The sequence below is a fragment of the Danio rerio genome, chromosome 8 (assembly GCF_049306965.1).
Source record: "Danio rerio strain Tuebingen ecotype United States chromosome 8, GRCz12tu, whole genome shotgun sequence".
NCBI classification, from domain to species: Eukaryota; Metazoa; Chordata; class Actinopteri; order Cypriniformes; family Danionidae; genus Danio; species Danio rerio.
In genome coordinates this window covers 57,986,966-58,008,378 of record NC_133183.1, presented here as the reverse complement: position 1 = coordinate 58,008,378, position 21,413 = coordinate 57,986,966, and the positions used below count along the sequence as shown (strand labels likewise).

The following is a 21,413-nucleotide window of genomic DNA, read 5'->3' as shown; positions in this document are numbered from 1 at the left end:
TATAGGTCAAGACAGACTTTGTTCCGTCTGAGGGTTTATCTAAACTACAGCTGCGTCGGACAATAGGGCAGGGGTGGCTAACAGAAACCCAAGCTGTGAGGGCTAAATTACTGCACTGATAAGACTGAATTAGACGCTATGAAGTCCAAGAGCTCAAGAGACACTGAAGAGGAGAAGAGAGACTCGCTCAATGACAGCGGAAGAAAGACAAAACTAGAGGGAAAAAAGCAGCGTCCCAAAACCTGAGATGCCTACATTGGTAACATCCTACCTGACTTAAATCCTGAAATGTGACTGAATTGTAGCACTTAGCATAATTCCAAAAGCAACACATGTGAAGGAATCAAAAGACTTTAGCACGTTGCTACGCTAACACTGAAGAGAAAGTAGTAGCGTCCCAAAATCTGAGATGCTATATTGCTAGCATCCTACCTGACTTAACTCCTGAAATGTGACAGATTATGAGCACTTACATCTAGTCGAAAGCAACATATGTGAAGAAAACAAAAGACTTGACTTGTTTATTTCTACAGTCTGACATTAGCATGTTGCTAAGCTAACACTTAAGAGAAAATGGCAACGTCCCAAAACCTGAGATGTTTATTGGTAGCCTTCTACCTGACATAAATCCTGAAATGTGACTGATTTTGAGAACTTAGCATGCTGCGGAAAGCAACACGTGAAGAAAACAAAAGACTTGACTCGATTACTTCTATAAAGTTTGACATTAGCATGTTGCTACAGTACGCTAACACTGCAGGGCAAACAGCAGAGTTCTAAAACCTAGGATGCCTACATTGGTAACATCCTACCTAATGTAAAACCTGAAATGGGACTGATTTGGAACACTTACATGCTACAGAAAGCAACACATGTGAAGAAAACAAAAGACTTGACTCACGATTACTTCAATAGAGTTTGACATTAGCATGTTGCTACAGTGAGCTAACACTGCAAAGAAAACAGCAGTGTTCCAAAACCTAGGATGCCTAAACTGGTAGCATCCTACATGATGTAAAACCTGAAATGGGACTGATTTGGAACACTTTGCATACTACAGAAAGCAACACATGTGAAGAAATCAAGACTTGACTTGATTAATTCAGAGTCTGACATTAGTATGTTGCAAAGCTAACACTACAACAGAAAAGCGTGCTGAAGTTTTTTTTTTCCTCAAGCTGAGCATTTGCTTTGTATTGTTGTCAAAGGTAGCACTGCATTTTTTGAGCTCAGAGAGTAACGAGGCGATGAACAGGAATTTTACCTTTAGCGTTGAGTGATCTGCTTTTTTGAGTCGTTTAAAGTCGAAAAACCAATTAATTTTGAACAAGCCATCCAATCACAGTCAACGAGAGGTGGGACAAGACCACACAACTGTCAACAAATAATTTAATATATAATCTGAAATTTGAAATCATTATGAATAAAATATAAAACACCTTTTAAAACCAATGATTACACAGATTATTAAAAATTTAAAAGAAAAACCTTGTAAATGTAACGATGTAATTTTTAATGCCCCTCACACAGGTGAGTAGGCTTGACAAACCTCCTGCAGAAAACACACTCCTTCATCACTCTGACACTAGCGTCAGTTTGCACATTTTCTTGCAATCTCTCCATATCTCTAGAAAGAACGTCAAGAATTTCTGAAGTGTGCCTCACACAGATGAGTGGGTTTGCCAAACCACCTGTAGAAACACTCTCTCTCTATATATGTACCAGACACTTTACTTAAAGCCCATCTTACAACGACTCAATAAGGAAAACAATGTTTACCTGAGAATGTACCCTATATCAAGAACAAACAAACGAACATTTAAACAAACACAAAAACCATCGAACAAATGAATGAATGAATGAATGAATGAACAAACAAGCAAATTAACAAACTAATGAATAACGAATGAACAAACAAAGCAAACAAACAAAACGAAAGAAACAAAAAAAGAAGGAAAGAACCACACAACAAAACTTAAAACATTCTGCATTTCTGAAGTGCACCTCGCACAGGTGAGTGGGCTTGACAAACCCCCTGTAAAAACACTCTTCTCTCTATATGCACTGGACACTTTACTTAAACTCTTTCTTACAAGGACTCAATAAGTAAAACAATATTAACCTGTGAATGTGCCACAAATAAAGAATGAACAAACGAATGAACAAACAAAACAAAAAAAACAAGAAAGAACCACACTACACCACACAAAAACCTTAAAACATTATGCATTTCTGAAGTGTGCCTCGCAGGTGAGTGGACTTGACAAACCACCTGTTGAAACAGAAAGAAAGAAAGAAAAAGAGAGGGAAAGAAAGAAAGAAAGAAAGAGAGAGGGAGAGAAAGAAAGAAAGAAAGAAAGAAAGAAAGAAAAAAAGAAAGAGAGAGGGAAAGAAAGAAAGAAAGAAAGAAAGAGAGGGAAAGAAAGAAAGAAAGAAAGAAAGAAAGAAAGAAAGAAAGAAAGAAAGAAAGAAAGAAAGAAAGAAGCAAAGAAAGAACGAAAGAAAGAAAGAGAGAGGGAAAGAAAGAAAGAAAGAAAGAAAGAAAGAAAGAAAGAAAGAAAGAAAGGAGCGAAAGAAGAAAAGAAAGAAAGAAAGAAAAAAAGAATGAGAGAGGGAAAGAAAGAAAGAAAGAAAGCGAAATATTCATGCTTCCACTAAGCACTCCGCATCTGACCATGATTTATTCCAACAAAACGAGTTGTTGTTTTATATAATTAGCGTCGTCTAAAAACTTCGGGAATATGTTTAGCCAAGAAATTAGTCCAAACATTTCATCCGAAAACTGATTCGACAATTATCCTCATGGCAGACGTTAAAAAAACAACGACTTTCATTTCAGCGTGTGACATAACATAACACGCATGACATCCCTAGCCTTAGACCGCTGGTCATCTTTAAATAGGCTCTTTAGAAAAGGCAATGATGGAAATGAGTGTGAAAAAAAAGAGAGAAAGAAAAAACGTGTCCCAGGGAGGAGGACGACAGATTTACAGGGATGGGTTAAAGCTGCAGAGAGACACATGCACAGAAACAGCCATTATTCCTACAACTCAACCACAACTTGACACACGGTTGGGTTTCAGAAAAAAAAGACAAGCGGGGCCAAGTCTGCTTTCCAGAATAATGACAAAGTGAACATTTCTCCAGCGTTAAAAACAGAATGTCGTCATTGTCTTTGGGTTCCTAAATGGCTGTTATTTCATATAGTCGTCTTGAGGAAAGAATAACAGTCAAACATCAGTCTTTTTTTCCTGAGGAGAGACGCACACATTATGGCACACCTGGGGCGCTGGAGTGTTGCTTTAACTATGACAGAGAGCTTGAACTTTGAGTGACTTAAGAGACGCTTTTTTTTTTTTTTTACATGGTTATTAGGCTGGTCTGGGTATGAATTTATTGTATTTTTGTATTGCTATCATGGTTGGTAATCAAAACAGTATTGTGCGTCTATTTCGGGCTGTAATGATCTGAAAACATTGGCGGCGGCCGACAAAATGAGGGTGGTGACCATGGATGAAAACTGCACACCTCCCTTCTTTTTATTCCCTGAAAGAAACTGTGGATGTTTTATTTTATTTTATTTTATTTTATTTATAACAACAACTTTACTACTACTACTACTACTACTACTACTACCACTAATAATAATAATAATAATAATAATAATAATAATAATAATAATAATAATATTTTAATAATCTTTGTTTTACCAAAATTCTTTTTTAATTTTTTTGTTCATGTTTATTTATTTATACAAATGAAATAATAATAATAATAATAATAATAATAATAATAATAATAATAATAATAATAAGTATTGATATTAATAATTATTAATACTTAATAATAATAAAACTTTTATTTTACCAAAATTATTTGTATTTAATATTATATTATATTAATATGTTTTGTTTATTTATTTATAACAACAACAATAATAGTATTATTACAAGATATTATTATTATTATTATTATTATTATTATTATTATTATTATTATTATTATTGTCATTCCTAATATTTTATTACATAAATTAACTAGATTTTTACAAAATTATTATTATTATTTTTATTATTATTATTATTATTATTATTATTATTATTATTATTATTAATTGTTTTTGTTCAGTTCAACAATGATAACAAAATATAAATATCACTATCAATATTATACATTTGTATTATTTTGAATGATACTATTAGCATTCATTATTTTAGTTTTTATTCTTGTTTTGTTTTATTCTTGTCTAATTTAATTTAATTTTTGTTTAATTTAATCTATTAATTTAAATTTTTAAATCTAATAATGTTTAGTTTAACAAAATTATTTTTAAATTATTATTTTTATGGTATCAATGTTTATTTTTAATAATAAATAAATAAAATTTTTATTTATTATTATTATTATTATTATTGAATGTTTTTGTTTATTTATTACCAACAACAATAACAACATATAATGTTAATATTATGATTAATAATATATATATATATATATATATATATATATATATATATATATATATATATATATATATATATATATATATATTTTTTTTTTTTTTTTTTTTTTTTTTTTAATGCTACTATTAGTATTTATTCTTGTTTTGTTTTACTCTAGTTATATTTATTTTATTTTATTCATTCATTCATTTTCTTTTTGGCTTGGTCCCTTTATTAATCTCAAGATTGCCACAGCGAAATGAACCAACAATTCATCAAGCATGTTTTACGCAGCGGATGCCCTTTCAGCCACAATCCAACACTGGAAAACACCCATACACACTTGCATTCACACTCATACCCTACGGCCAATTTAGCTTTTTCAATTCACCTATACCGCATGTCTTTGGACTGTGGGGGAAACTGGAGCACCCCGCCAAACGCGGGGAGAACATGCAAACTCCACACAGAAATGATAACAGACCCAGCCAGGGCTTGAACCAGCGACCTTCTTGCTGTGAGGCGATCATGCTACCCACTTCGCCACCGTGATGCCTATTTTATTTTATTTATTTATTTATTTTTAAATATTTTTTTCATTCACAATACTACTAGAACAAGCAATAAATACACAAATCTTAAACAAACTGTGACATATTGAAAAAAAGTTGAGGTGATTTTATAAACATGATTAGTTTTACTTAAATAAAATCTTCACCTACAAAAGTCACTGTATCCTAACAGCAATAACCCCAGTGTCAAACAGACACACACTGGTTATTCACTTCAACCAAACGGCCTCCAGAATCCACTGATACTCAGCAAAGAAAACACTACATCCCTAAAACCAATGCGAATTTGATTAACTTCAGTGAAGAGACAAATATTATGAGCAAGGAGACAAATACACACTACCACTGTGAAAATATGACAGTAATTATCAGCATAAACACAGCAGACAAGCGAGATCATTGAGTGCAGTATAGTGTCTGCATTGGCCTGAAGGCACAAGAGACTGTGATGGAGCTATTCATCAGCACACACATGCATGAATGATGGCTTTTCAGGCCTCCAGAAACCCACATGGAAACAGAGGTTAAGGGAATGTTTGATTAATGTCACTGGCCGATACTATCCACCTGGTCTACTTGGTTGGAAAACTTGCATGCATCACAGGTCAGTGTAAGTAATGCATGTAGAACTAAGATATAGCCTAGGTTTAAGTGTTGTGGGTTTGTTCGGATAAAGTTTAAGCACTAACTGAGACGAGCAAAGGGCATTCATGTTTTTAAAAGGAAATATAGTAAAAAATACTTTTCAAGAGTCAAGAGTCAATTTTTTATAGTAGTGCACAGTCCTGGGTTATGTTGTTAATTCATGCTGTTGGATGTAGCACCTTGGTCCTGGAGGAACATTGTTTCGTTTCACTGCATACTGCGCTGTATATAGTTGAAATGACAATAAAAGCCAACTTGAACTTGGGTTCAAATATAAGATTATTATTATTAATATTATTATTATTATTATGTTTCACTTTTTACATAATAAATTAATAAACTAGATTTTTCTAAAATTATTATTATTATTATTATTATTATTATTGTTTTTTATTTATTACCAACTCTAATAACAACATATGTTATTATTATGATTATTTTTTAATTTTTAGTATTAGTTTTGTCAAGAAGATTCTTAGATTCTTAGAGATGTAAAACTAGATTTAAATAGTAATAATAATAATAATAATAATAATAATAATAATGATAGTTTAATAAGTAGAAGAATAAAACAACAACAATAATAATAATTATTATTATTATTATCCTTATTATCATTATTACTATTATCATTATAATAATAATAATTATTATTATTATTATTTGTATTATTATTATCATTATCATAATTATAGTAAATAAATAAAATAAAACATTTTTAAATAAATATTAATAATAATTATATAAAAATATTAATGATTATAATTATTGTTGTTGTTGTGGCTATAAATAAATATATATTTTTTTAAATAACAATAATTTTGGTAAAATAAAGATTGTTTTAATTATAGTTCATTATTATTATTATTATTAGTAGTAGTAGTAGTAGTAGTAGTAGTAGTAGTAGTAGTAGTAGTCGTAGTACTAATAGTAGTAGTAGTAGTATAATTATTATTGTATATCTTTTACACAGCGGATGCCTTTCCTACCCCAACCCACTGTAATACTGGGAAACACCCACACACACTCATTCACACACATACACTGTGGCCAATTTAGTTGATTTAATTCATCTGTCTTTGGACTGAAGGGGAAACTGGAGCACCCAGAGGAAACCCACGCCAACATGAAGCAAACATGCAAACTCCACACAGAAATGCCAACTGCTCAGCCGGGACTCGAACCAGCGACCTTCTTGCTGTGAGGTGATAGTGCTAACCACTGAGCCACCATGCCGCCCTTATACAATATAATACAATTTAATACCATACAATACAATACAATACAATATAATATAATATACTATAATATAATAAAATACAGTTTGAATTTCAACTAAACTAAGTTTCAAAGACACAAAACATGACTTTATAATAAGCAAAAATAAATAAATAATATAAAACATTTTTTTTCTGAGAGCTTCACCTAGCACTTGGTTGGTTCACATGCATGCGTTCTTAAAGAGTGGCGATTGCTCACTTTTTTAGTAGGTTTGTTCAACTAAACTACAAGCGATAACAACAGAGACGCAAACACCATTAATAATCCCGAGCAAGATGGAAGAGAGGAAAAGATGAGAAAACCAAATTAAAGACCTTGTAATCGCCCGGCTGCTTGAACAATTTTCATTAAAGTGCCAGATTAATTAACAGATGGGATAATTGGTTATGAACAAATGATAAGGCATCAATATGCTAATAAATCCTGACGTTTAATTTGCTGCCCGCTTCCCTTGCAATCAATTACCATGTTCCTGGGAATAACTGACAAGGTTTGGTTGAGACGTAAGAAAGCAGGCATCGTTCAAAGCTCCTTTTGGTGTAGAAGCAGCAACACGGCCCATATGTTTAATATTAGCCCTAATCTGTCCTACTCGAGTGCCCTGAAAACGGGGAAAATTGGATTAAATTGGCTAATGGCATATTTAAAACCTCCATAAAATGAATGGGAGTGGAAGGTATTACAGCGGTTTTGACTTGCTTGCGCCTTCTCTTTGTGCATAAAACAAAAAGGTTGGCTCTCGATGATGCAAAACTAATGTAAGCTGGTGGGCAGAGGTCTTAAAGACCACAGGAGACAGATTGATTTATGTAGTGTGGGATGGAAAGTGAGAATATTTGCACATTATATGAGCTTGTGGCATTCGAATGTGTTTTTTTTACTAATGTATTATTTATTTATTCACACATCCTATCTTGAAATAACAGTTTAAAATGTGATTTTGTATATATATATATATATATATATATATATATATATATATATATATATATATATATATATATATATATATAAAAGTTTTATGTTTCAGATCTTCAAACCAATTTAAATATTAGTTAAAGATAACAAGTAAACACATCATACAGGTTTTTGAAATGAAACAAAATGCAAAACTACATAGCCCAGTGTGAAAAAGTGTTTACCCCCTAAACTTACAACTCCAAGCAAAGCATTTTTGATAACTTGTGGAGGAATTTTGGCCAATGCGCCTTTGCAGAATTGTTGTAATTCAGCCACATTGGATGGTTTTCGATGGTATGCACTGCCTTTTTAAGCTCATGCCACACCATCTCAATTGGATTCAGGTCAGGACTTTGACTAGGCCACTCCATAGTCTTTGTTTCGTTTTTCTTGAGCCATTGAGAAGTGGACTTGTTGGTGTGCTTTAAATCATTGTCCTGCCTCAGAACGCAAACTTGCTTCAGCGTGAGGTCACTAACAAATGGCCAGACATTCTTCTTTAGGATATTTTGGCAAACAGCAGAATTCATGGTTTCGCAAGTCTTCCACATCCTGAGGCAGCAAAACAGCCCATCACACTACATCCAACACTTTTTGCGGTTGGAATAGTGTTCTTTTTCTGCATGTTACTTTTATGCAACACAAAATGGGTCACACGCCTTCCAAAAAGTTAAATAGTGAAATAGTATACCAGAAGTCTTGGGAATTATCAGAATGTTTTCTGGCAAAACCGAAATGAGTATTTTTTTGCTCAGCAGTGCGTTTCGTCTTAAAACGCCAAACCATTTTTGCAAAGTGTCTTATGGGGGAGTCATGAACACTAACCTTAACTGAAGCAAGATCTTTGGATGTTGTTGTAGGGTCTTTTGTGACCTCTTGGATAAGTTGTCCCTGCACTCTTGGGGTAATATTGGTCACCCAACCACTCCTGGGAAGGTTCTCCACTGTTCCTTGTTTTTGCCATTTGTAGATAATGGCTCTTAATGTGCTTCGCTGCAGTCCCAAAGCTTTAGAAATGAATTTCTAACCTTTTCCAGACTAGTAGATCCCAATTGTTTTCTTTCTCATTTGTTTTAGCATTTCTTAAAATTTCAGCATGATGTCTAGATTTTAAGGAACTTTTGGTCTACTTCATATTTTCAGGATTACTACTTTAGTGATTTCTTGTTTGCAAAAAAGTTGTGTCGGTAATCAAGCCTGGGTGTTTTGATTTGATTTAGATTTTTTTCAAATTTTATTTGATGATCTGAAATGATAAAATGTGACAAATAAATAAATAAAACAAATTAATTAAATAATTAAATATGTTTCACAAGGAAAGTTAAACAGGAGGTTCAGAATAACATTAGGAAGAGTAAATTATTTAACTTTATCATATAAAGCGACACAGTAACGCAGTAGGTAGTGCTGTTGCCTCACAGCAAGAAGGTCACTGATTCGAGCTGTGTAGAGTTTGCATGTTCTCCCTGCATTCACGTGGGTTTCCTCAGGGTGCTACGGTCTCCCCCACAGTCTAAAGACATGCGGTACAGGTGAATTGAGTAGGCTTTGTGAATTGTGTGTATGGGTTTCCCAGTGATGGGTTGCGGCTGGAAGGGCATCCGCTGCGTGGGACTAAGCCGAAAAAAAAATTAATGAATGAATGAATGATTCATATAAATAGAGTTTTAATTATATCATGCAATTTTATGTAAAGCCATCAATCACATGATAAATTGACTTGCTTTTTGTAACTAATATGAATTAATTTTAATATATAAAAATGTATTATTATTTTTTAATGTTATTGTTATTATTATTATTATTATTATTATTATTATTATTATTATTATTATTGGTAGTGGTGTTAAAAAATGTAAAATGAATCAAACTCAAAATGAAATTCATGTGACTACTATGTGGCATTTATTTCAGGTCACATCCTCAACAAACAAACACTTAAATATTATAAAATGTATAATATAAATAATTTATAAATAAATAAAACAATTTAATTTAATTTAATTTAATTTAATTTAATTTAATTTAATTTAATTTAATTTAATTTAATTTAATTTAATGTGGCATTTATTTCAGGTGACATCCTGAACAAACAAACACTTAAATATTTGTTGAAATAAAATAAAATTAAAAAATTAAAATACAGATTATAAATAAATACAATTTATAATATAAATAATTTATAAATAAATAAAATTATTCATTTAATTTAATAAATTAAATTAAATTAAACACAACACAAATGTAAACACAACACAACAAAACACACACTGACTCAAATGTAAAGCTTTTATTATTATTATTTTTAAGAGACTTCCTTTACTTTAACATTAAAATGATGACTCACAACGCCTTTAATATCATAGGACGTTTCCAAAAGCTGCATGTCTTCAAATCCCTCACATAATTGTCAACCACCTCCAAAAAGTAAAAAAAAAAAACCATTAGCATTGTTCCCCTTTCCGTCAACCTCTCTGTCCATTCTTCACAAGACGAAGCAGACAAGTTGCAACTGTGTGGACGGACTGTCTCCACAAACGCTTAGAGGCTCAGCGATTCGAACACAAAGACTGGCAAACAGAAGGGTTTCAGGCAGGGTCACGACAGATAATGCCAAGGAGTGGCGCTAAAGTCGAGAGCGATGTTAGCATTAGAACAAACAAAGTCAACCACGGCCATGAAAGCTGCCTGTCAGAGGCGGATCAGGAAACAAAGGAATTGGGGCAAAAATATGAGGAACAACCATGGAGAATCAAACATCTGTCACGTAGACCAAAGGCGCAAAGCGAACACTTCCAGCAGCAGGTATCGCTAAGTCAACAGCACGACAAATATGAGAAAATGGCGAGGGAGAGCTCTTTTTTTTTTGTTTGTTTTTTTGTCGGCGGGATGAATAATGCTGATATGGAAAAGTACCTTGTGCCATGAAGGCAAATAGAGAGTTTGCATTGCAACAAAGTCATCTGTAGGTCAAAACCTTTGAAGATTTTGAAGAGGCGCGTACCCTTTTGGCTTTAGAGATCCGTCGCTTGTAGTGTGCGAAGTAAATACCGAAGCCCACTTTTGAGCAATGTTAGCATTCAGTTCATTTGTGAAAACGCTCAATTCATAAAATTATTGTTTAAGTTGGATTTTTTATAAAAGGCATACATTTAATTTTTATCAGTACACTGTAAAAATGTTTCACCCTAAGTTTACAGTAAATTACTGGCTAATAATTGCATTACTTTCACAGCAAAGTACTGTATGTAAATTCACAGTAAATCACTGTGAGGTACTTCATAATAACAATATTTATGTAAATATTTCTAAATATCAAAAAAAAAGTTTCTGTACTAGCATAAAAGTTATTGTCTATTAATTTCTGTTCAATAAAATATTAATTGTGTTTGAATTCCTAAAACTAACATTAAGTAAAATATATAGCCATTTTTACAGCTGTAACCATGATGATAGCCTTAATTTCACAATAAAATTCTGAATACATACAATTTAACAGTAAAATCCTGTAAAGTGACACTAATGTAATTTACTGTGAAAAATTACAGCAACATGTTGTGAATTTTGTGAATTTATTACAGTGTACTAATTCAATTTCTTTATTATTTTGTTTTTTTAATTGATCTTTGCTTGTATATTTTTTTTGCTTTCGGTTTTCATTTTATTATTTCTTAAAAAGTCCTTATTTTTTTCTCAATAAGACTATTATGATGCTAGTATATATATATATATATATATATATATATATATATATATATATATATATATATATATATATACACACATACATATACACACACACACACACACACACACACACACACAATATCCAGTCTGCTTTATAGTTGACTAAATATATTTATATGGAGTTTATATGATTTATTCAAAAAACATTTGTTACTTAGAATATTTTTTGTCTAGTTTCTAGTCCAAATATGTCAAAGCGAAAGCAAGATTATTTCACGTACCCCACTGGCAGATAATTTCCTTAAAACAAGAAGAAAAAAAACATAATTTTCATTTATTTCTTATGAGAGTTAAAACTGAACATTATTTTTACTGATATTTAGACTAGAAACAAGACAAAACAAAGTAAGAAAAGCATTTTTTTTTTGCATTGTGATTAATAAATTTCTGTACCTGAATACTGTTAGACTCCCAGAAAACCATCAAATAGAGCTATTCAAACCATATTGTGAAACTGTATTCATACTGCAATATTTAATCAGAGAAAAATTAAATATAGCAATATCAGATTTTTCAAATATCTCACAGCTCTAATATATATATATATATATATATATATATATATATATATATATATATATATATATATATATATACATACATACATGTATACACACACACTATATTTTTTTACAATAAATGTTCTACTAATACAGCACATACTCTATATGATATGTGCCAATTACTGTAACAATTTTTTTTATAATTTGTAATATATGATAATTATTAATAAATGTGTAAGTGAAATATTAAATCTGATGTAATTTTTTAATGTTAAAGGAAGTTTTTTATCATAAAAAATAAATAAAAGGCAGACTTTATTTTCTATACTGTACATAATTTCTGTTAAGTGACAAGACTTTTGTCTAAGCAAAGTCAAATTTAACTGTACTAATTAAATCATTAAAAATCAAGGCATGATCATATTTTATTGTGGTAGAATAAGCGTAATCTAGAGGCCTTCACCTTTCATTTAAGCCTCTTCTGATATCAAATGATCAACTAGAGCACAAGTTATTATTTGTTGTTCCTAAAACTTGAATAGGCCACAAAACTTTTGTCAAGTATATATAAACACTATATATATATCTATATATATATAGATATATATAGTTGTTAAATGAAGCAGAAAGTGTGGGAATATAATGTACGTAACATTTTTATGCATGCATATAAGATGTAGGTGTAATACAAAATGTCAATTTTGATGGTTCAAAAAGGAGGCGATTTAAAAAAAGTATGACGCAAAAAAAAAACTGACGTAATTCTCCTGCTATGTGTGTACATTCACGGCAGTTTCAGTGGTTTGCCACATATCTGGATTGCTCTGTTTCAATGAGGCATATCAGAATCCCATGATTCCTGTTACAAGTCAATAAAAAAAAAGAGCTGTCCTTCCGTTTTCATAACACGCTTCAACTTATGACAACGCTAATCAGAACAAAAGGGATGGTTACAGGAAACCTTACGATAAATGACACTAAACACAGCATCGGCGAGGTCAAACTGGGTTTAAGATGGAATCCACCACACCCGCGGACACTGCCAGGGCACGGCGTGTGTGTACACATCATTTATCTTGCTTTTCAGCAAATGCCATCGCAAGCTTTCTCCTTCTCTGATTCCCCTCATACATTCATTCTTTTGTTTCACTAGTGAATAACGAGTCTCCTTAGAAGTTTGCTGTAGAAATAAAGCTCTATCAGTGTGACTGCTCACATAAACTATTCTAATTTACTGCTAAAAATACTCCAAGGCTGCATGTCTCAGTTTATTTACATGGAAACATCAGAGAATGTGTCCTGCGCTGTGAGAAAAATGAGACAGTTCCTGAAAGTCGGAATAAACACACAAAATAATAATAATCGCCATTTTTATGTTGATATTGTATGCACTATTTTGGGATTCTGGTGTCCAGCTTGGCATGTAAACACTTTAGGTATAGACATAATATAATAAGAACAATATATATTTAGTAGCTACGTACAAACAGTAAAATAAAGTTAAGTCTGTGTTTATTCTTTATAATGTGTTTATAATGAAGTATCGTCTTCCTGACGGAGGTTTAAATGGAAAACATTTTTAAAAAAATGTAAAATATTGCCTTGGAAACTAAATGACTTTTTAAAAGTTGTTTAGATACAATCATTTTATGTACCAGATTGCACATAAAAGTTTGTAAGTACAGCTCAGCATCGTGTTGTCTATGGCCATCGGCGATGGATGATGGCATCGTCTGTCGGCCCAACCCTTTTTTAAATAAACAGTAGCATAGTGTTGCATACTTTTTAATTCGACTTGGTCTTTCTTTGGTGCTATTAAAACCCCCACAACAAAAGTGTAGCTCTTTTATGATATTATAGAACGTCGCTCTTTAAATCGCAAATCACAATTTTGATCAGATAAATCGCAATTAGACGCTCACAAATCGTTCAGCTCTAGGCTGAACCATGAGTGAGTTCATCTGTGTCATCTTAAAACTCATTATCAATTTTACCCTTATAGGTCAGTGTATATTTTGGTCATTGAATTTTCATTTTAGAAATGGATATTGAAAAACAAAAAAAATGAGCCGTTTTATGATTTTCGTTTTAAAATAAAAAACGAAAATTTAAATTCAACGCATTTTTTTGATTTTGATTTTGAATTTGGAAACTAAAATCAAAAAATAGCTCGTTTTTCTTTTTCATGGTGAAAAACGGAAAAACAAAATTTAAAAATTATTTGACTTTCATTTTTTATTTTGAGTAACAAAGAATAAAAAAAAAATCCCCAGAAAACAAAAACGAATAAAGACTTATTTTTTTATATTTTGAAACCAGATAGGCCAACTCAGTGACACAATACTGACCTGCTAGCCTACTATAGGCTATTTTTTTTCCACTTAATACTGTAATAGGCGACGTAGTGGCGCAGTAGGTAGTGCTGTCACCTCACAGCAAGAAGGTTGCTGAGTCGCTGGTTCGAACCTCGGCTCAGATGGCGTTTTTGTGAGGAGTTTGCATGTTCTCCCTGCGTTCGTGTGGGTTTCCTCTGGGTGCTCCGGTTTCTCCCACAGAGATCTCCCAGACATAGGTTGCTGCTGGAAGGGCATCCGCTGCGTAAAAACCTACTGGATACGTTGGTGGTTCATTCCGCTGTGGCGACCCCAAATTAATAAAAGGGACTAAGCCGACAAGAAAATGAATGAATGAATGAATAATACTGTTTTAAAAGGTATATTCTTGTTATAACAGGATTTTGTTAAGACATGTTTTCCCAATTAACACAACATATTTCTCATATAAGGGCCGGTCATAGGCTATATATTTATTTTTTGTTGGCATGTTTTACCTTTCGACATTACATGCAAGCATCGAGTTGCTTTACTGAACACTTTTTAACAATATTGTTAAAACCATAACACTTCCACTTCCTGAAGTTTGACCACGAATCATTTCAAATGAGGGAGGCATTAATACAGTTGTACGTTACGCACATTTTAATAAGTCATATTATTTAAAAAAAAAAATTAAGAATTAATTTGATCTGAAAGGAGTATTCACTTTCTGCATCATTTAACAACAAACGAGCCGTTTTTTGATTTTCGTTCAAAATTCAAAAACCAAAATAAAAAAAAATTTCAATTTCAACGTCTCGTTTTTCGTTTTTCAATATCCATTTCTAAAATGAAAATCCAATCACCAAAATATACACTGACCCATATACTTTGTAGTTGACTTTTTTTGCCACTTGTCGAGAATCCCTATGTCAATAAGTGTATCAGGAAAAACGGATAATTCCAAAACACACACAGCCTCTAGTCATATCTGGCAGTGGACGGACACACACACACAAAGGGCCAGTGACAGCAGTCCCCTATGGAACTAATCTGACAGCATCTCACGTTGGATTGCCAGCGTCCCGTTTCACGTCCTATAGTATGTTCGGCACTTCCGTCAATACCCCAGCTAGTGCCATCACACCATCGACCCTCTTAAACCGACAGGGCCACTGGCTATAAACCCTTCTCTCCGGGCCCCTGGAGTCCCGCTCAGAAACAGATCTGATTGAAAGCGTCTGTGTCCGGGGTCGCTGTTATAATATGTTGTGATAAAAGGAATCATAATGGGTTTTAAATAGACAGGCTCTGTCTCTTGTTCCCGAGCAGTGCTTTGTGGGTAGAGAGAGAGAGAGACTTTCACTGGCAGTGAAGGCCTCGGGCTAAGCATCTCGGAGATTGAGCTGTCCGTCTCGCTGAAATGAATCTGAGTTAACACCTCTTCAGTTGAGACAGGACAGCCTGGGGGACAGACAGAAGAGCACTTCGTGTTCTACCTGCAGCCTCTTCTCATTAACCCACACCAGGCAAACGCTCACACACAGCAAAGCCTGGTGAGCTGCTGATCTACACGGCATTTCAAGGCACATTCAGGACTGTTGCAGCAGGTAGGTGGCATAATTATGCTGCTGTGCAAGCAGGTTAACAGAGGGACGATTCGAAAATGTACTCTAATCTTAATCTCAGTCAAACTACTCATCAAATTAAAGATCGCATTTGGGTTTGGGTTGACTTACAAGAGGTGAAGATAATCCCAGAATGCTCTCTATCAGGCAAAGACAACAAAATGCTTGATTAATAGCAATTCAAGACGTCTTGTGTGAAAAATAACATTATTAGCATTATTCAATTTATGATTCACCAATCAGACGATTGCTAAGCCACTGTAATTACGCTAAGTTCCATATAACAGCCATCTTAGTTTTGAAGAATCCCCCCTTCCACCCCTACTCCTCCTCTTTTCCTAGACGGGTGTCACGGTGGCCCAGTGGTTAGCACTGTTGCTTCACAGCAAGAACGTCAATGGTTCTAGTCCTTACCAGGCCAGCTGACGTTTTTGTGTGGAGTTTACACGTTCTCCCTGTGCTCACTTGAGTTTTCCCCGGGTTCCCCAGTTTCCTCCCACCGTCCAAAAACATGCAGCACTGACATGCTGCTAGTAAGTAGTTATCTCTTAAGAGCAACCGCTATCTGTTCGTTAGCTACTATTGCAGGGGAGTTCTCGCGATCTACCTGACCTCAAACTACCCTCTCGTCTTGCAAACGGGAGGCATCCCCAGGCCCGAGGATCTTATTAGCTTAGGGATCTCACTCGGAAGAGCATGCCAAACAAGCTATATCAATCATCAGCTAAGTATGAACTCTTGAATTTATATTTAAATTGCGCATTACCGGGGCGAGGCAGTGGCGCAGTAGGTAGTGCTGTCACCTCACAGCAAGAAGGTCGCTGGTTCGAACCACGGCTCAGTTGGCGTTTCTGTGTGGAGTTTGCATCTTCTCCCTGCCTTCGCGTGGGTTTCCTCCGGGTGCTCCGGTTTCCCCCGCAGTCCAAACACATGCGATAATTAAAGGATTAAAATGTAAATGATGTCAATTATTATTGTCTTATAAATAAAACACACTCTCTCTTCCCACACCTTTTGACTTAAATATGGAAAAGTCATAATCTAGGATGGGAATCTTTACAGATGTTTTGTCATCATGAGAGTCTGTGAGAGAGCTTGGCACGTATGACCTGTAGATTCAAACCCTCAGTGAATATCTGTCTGTGTTTGGACCACTGTGGCCGGTCGCTAATCCTGCTCTATTAACACCTCCAACTCTTTGCTCTTAGCTGCTCTGGTGTCTCTCTCTCTCTCTCTTAGTCTTGCTCAATCTTTCTCTTCCTATATCTGTTTTTGTCTAAAGTTCCATGTGTCAACTGTTCAAGTGCACTGTTGTAGTGCATCCCAAAGTGCCAATGTATATCTCAAAAAAGGAACAAAATGATCATGGGCCTTGTAATGATTTAAAGGCAGTATTTTTATTCTGTTAAATTCAGAAAATAAGAAAAAAGTAAGAAAATATTATGCAAAAAATTAATTAATATGGTGTATTTAAGGGGCTTTGTCTGAGGTTATTGATGACTATTTTTTGTGAACAAAGTTCTGCAGGTTATAGTTGTATAAATGTATATATTGATGTAATAAAGTTGTAATAAATGTGTCGTGAACATCTCACTCTCTCACTTTCTCTCACTCTCTCTCTTTCTCTCACTCTCTCTTACTTGTGTATTTGTCTAAGGGTCCAAGCGGCGGGGTGACGTAGACAAGTCCAGCTCCTCAGGGACAGCAGCGATGGCTATCTATGTCTGACTGTTATGGCTATCTCTAATAGGAGCCCAGAACCCACTGACCATGGCGAACGGGGCCGACAGGATGTGACTTAATGTTTTCTTTTATTCTTCAATCATTGCAAGCAAACGTTTTATGAGCCAGAGGTTTCTAAAAGACAGCGATTGGTTGATTTCATGTTTTATGTGAGTAAAACATGTAATGTAACACAAAGTGCAACTGTTATAAACGTGAATAAAATGATGTGTACTGTTCAAATGTACTTTTGTTCGTGGCTGTTTTTGCCCTATTGATGTCCATTAAAAAAGTGTGGATTTTCTGCACAATTAGGGGTAGAGTTAGGGTTAGGGGCAGGCCGGACCCTTACCCATTACACTGTAAAAAGTGCTACACTCACAAAGTTGGTTCTATCTACTTTAAATAATTGCAATCTAGTTAATTTTATTTGTTTTATACCAAAAAAATAAAATTTGCTTCCTCTTTACTTAAAATATATCAGTTTTTATATAACTGTATATTTTGAATAAAACTAATGCAATTTATTTGAGTAGATTTTTGTACGTGGTTATTGTGTAGAATAAATGTTATAAAAGTGAGTTGACACAGACAATTTATTAGAGCAGCTGTCGATGTGGGCAGGTGTTCATAAAACGTGATTTTAATAGTTTGGCGTGACTCTTTTTTCATTGCCCGGGATTTAGCAGGCAGACGCAGCTTCTGCAATGGTCGACATTAACTGCTCCCAGCAGCGGATCTGATTAACACGGTAAGTTGCAAATTTAGCCGAATGATAATTGTAAAGTCATGCAAAACTGCTGTCTTCGCTAGGCAGGTGAGGTTTTAGCTTTGTAAATTGTACTGTAGCCTCAGGTATGTTAACAGTTAGACTGCTCTCACATGGAAAGCTAAGTTGGCTAACGCTAACCAACGCTAGTTTATACTAACGATTAAAAGTGATATTATTGAGAAAAATAGTGAAAGTAGTTTTAAAACACTTAGTAGGTAAAACTAACGTTGCAGAACCGATTAACAAGGTCACTGGTGGGCGGTCGGGGTGTGGGGGTTCAGTTTGTTAGCGCTAACTTAGCTAAAATTAGCTCACCTAAGTTATAGCAGCACATTAAGGATGGATATTAAATTCAGAAACGTATGCAACAGTTAAGTAGTTTGTGTTTAACGTAAGAGAAAGTATAACTTAAAGTTTGTGTTTTAGAGATTTAGTCCATAAGTTTTTTAATGCTGCATAGTGAATAAATTACAAATTTACAATTTATTTTAACTTAAATTACATTTACTACTGATGTTTACAGAACCATTTAAATTGTATGCACCTCATTCTAAAATGCATGTTCTTGGTCTTTAGATACCAAAGTGATTTTGTTACCTGTGGATCTTCAAACTTCACATCCAGGTAAGAAAAACATTAGATACAATTACAGCTATAATTATTTGCAGGTAAGTAAAACATTGGTAAAATTGCAAACAATAGTGGGCTCCATAGAATTAACTTACATTTGATATCTGAAGATTTTTTTTATGTGTGCAACAGTAAAAACAGTATAAAAATATCCTAATGCAGTTTCTTATTATCTGTCAGTCTTTCAATAAAGCTAACTGATAACACTGAATCACTGAACTGTCATTTGCCAGTGACATTAAATTTGAAGAAAAAGTCAATTAAATGTAGCTTTAGCAAAAATTTAATGTAAACCTTAATGTAATGTGTAAAATGGCAATGTATTTATTTATTTATTTAATAAAATTTGTATTATGACGTGCAAAGTTTGGTGCAAAATGAAGATGACAATTAAATTATAGAATTTGTATTCTATAATTTTCTTATAGCCGTTTTCAAACAGTTTTAATATCTAAATTAAATAAACATTCTTATGCTTTATAAGTTGCCAAAATAAACAAAAAAAATGTAATACCTAAATTTTAACAATTCTGTGATTGACAGGAAACCACAATGACATGCACTGTTACACTGAGTAAAATCACAGTTTTCTTTAAAATTTGATAACTAAAAACACCTGGAATAATGTAATTACACAACCTCTATAACCTTTTTTTATTTTTTAAATAAAAGTTAGGTAATTTTAACTAAGGTATTTTTTAACTGATAAACTAAGGTGTTTCATCCATGCATCATTCTCACTGGACTTTTGTAACTTCACTTGTAGTTATTTTCTATTCAGTATTTAGCTATTTAATGTTGTTTGGTAGCAACCACCTGAACTCCTGTTTCTTTTTGTCTCTACCAATAGAGTTGTGAGGAATCAGAGGTGCATGCGGCTGCCCACGGGAAAAATTTGCCATCAGCCCAACACAGTTTGGATTATCATAGGACTGTCAGAGGTTTGCCAAACCTGTCAAATGCATGATGGCTCCTGTTTGGACTTACCGATGTCCTCGACTTCAAGTATCCATCAAAACTGTATACATTTAAGATGTATTAGAGACTCTTTGTGGGACTGGACATTATGCATCCAAAATCTTCATCAAAATATGCAAATCTCCTCACTGAGTTGCCTTGGATGATTTCTCAATAGGATCTGGTATTATTAATGTTTTTATTTATGTATTGTGTACGTGTAGCCACATTAATGGCCTATTTTGTAGTCACTATTAAAAGGAACATTGATTGATATTGAATACATGTTATGGTCTTTAAGCCATCTTCCCATTCTTATTTAATTGTTATTGACAGGAAAGTCTGTTTATCTGTGTTTACTAGTGTATATTGTGCTTACAATATAGAAACGCCAATTTATTTTCTGAGGTTACAGCCAGAAGTCAATTAAATTCGTTTTAAATGACATATGCATGGTTAATTTTATTTAGATCATTAAGTTCATAATACTTAATTAAAATGAGTACAGTCAACATATAGCAATGTATAAGTAAGTTAAGTTTAACAAAAAAAGTAAGTTTATCTGATTTGAGTAATTTTAGAAATATTATTTGGCTCAACTTAATTTTATTGCATTTGTTTTAAGCAATGTTTTAGTGTTTAAAATACTTAAAAAAGGCTGGAAGTTGAATCAACCTAAAACGTCCGATGCAACCACTTGCCTCACTTTTTATAAGTTAGATCTAAGTAACATTTTTTACAGTGTACAAAAAATACACTTGGAACATTCCACGTTTATCATTTGTTGAATTTACAGATAGCCCCGCTCAGTGTCTCATGATTGGTTGTTGCCCTGTTGCTGGGTGAGAATGTTCAAACAAATAAACCAATGTTTTAATGTAAACAGCCACTACGTAGTCAAGATTTGTGTTTTGCTTTTCAAACAATTCTTTTTTAATAATTCTTTGCCACTGTTTAACCTTTCATTATGTTGGTGGCTGTTTTTGGCCCATTGATGTCTATTATAACATCATATTATGATTGCAAAACCATGGCACAAAATAATAAGACATTCTTGATTGTTGGTGTTTCTCCTTGTTGGGAAGAGGTAAAATAGGTAATTTTTACTGTTGATCATCAGTCGGCACTAGAGGTCTGCATTACAGCCAGGGGATCCAACCAGATTTCTTGCAGCATGGGAATAAATTTCTGAATAAAACGCGGTAGCGGTCGGTAACTCTGGTGTAATTTGAACAGGAG

At 33.5% G+C, this 21,413-nt stretch overlaps 1 protein-coding gene and 1 long non-coding RNA gene across 41 annotated transcripts in view; one reads left to right on the top strand and one right to left on the bottom strand.

The window, feature by feature from the left end:
• Positions 1-21,413, bottom strand: part of prdm16 (PR domain containing 16) — a 476,324-nt gene that overhangs the window by 298,757 nt on the left and 156,154 nt on the right. The window lies entirely within an intron of this gene.
• On the top strand, positions 18,479-20,455 carry LOC137496386 (uncharacterized). Its single transcript, XR_011016693.2, has 3 exons — positions 18,479-18,566; positions 19,164-19,211; positions 20,068-20,455. It is a non-coding gene; the product is annotated as an uncharacterized lncRNA (long non-coding RNA).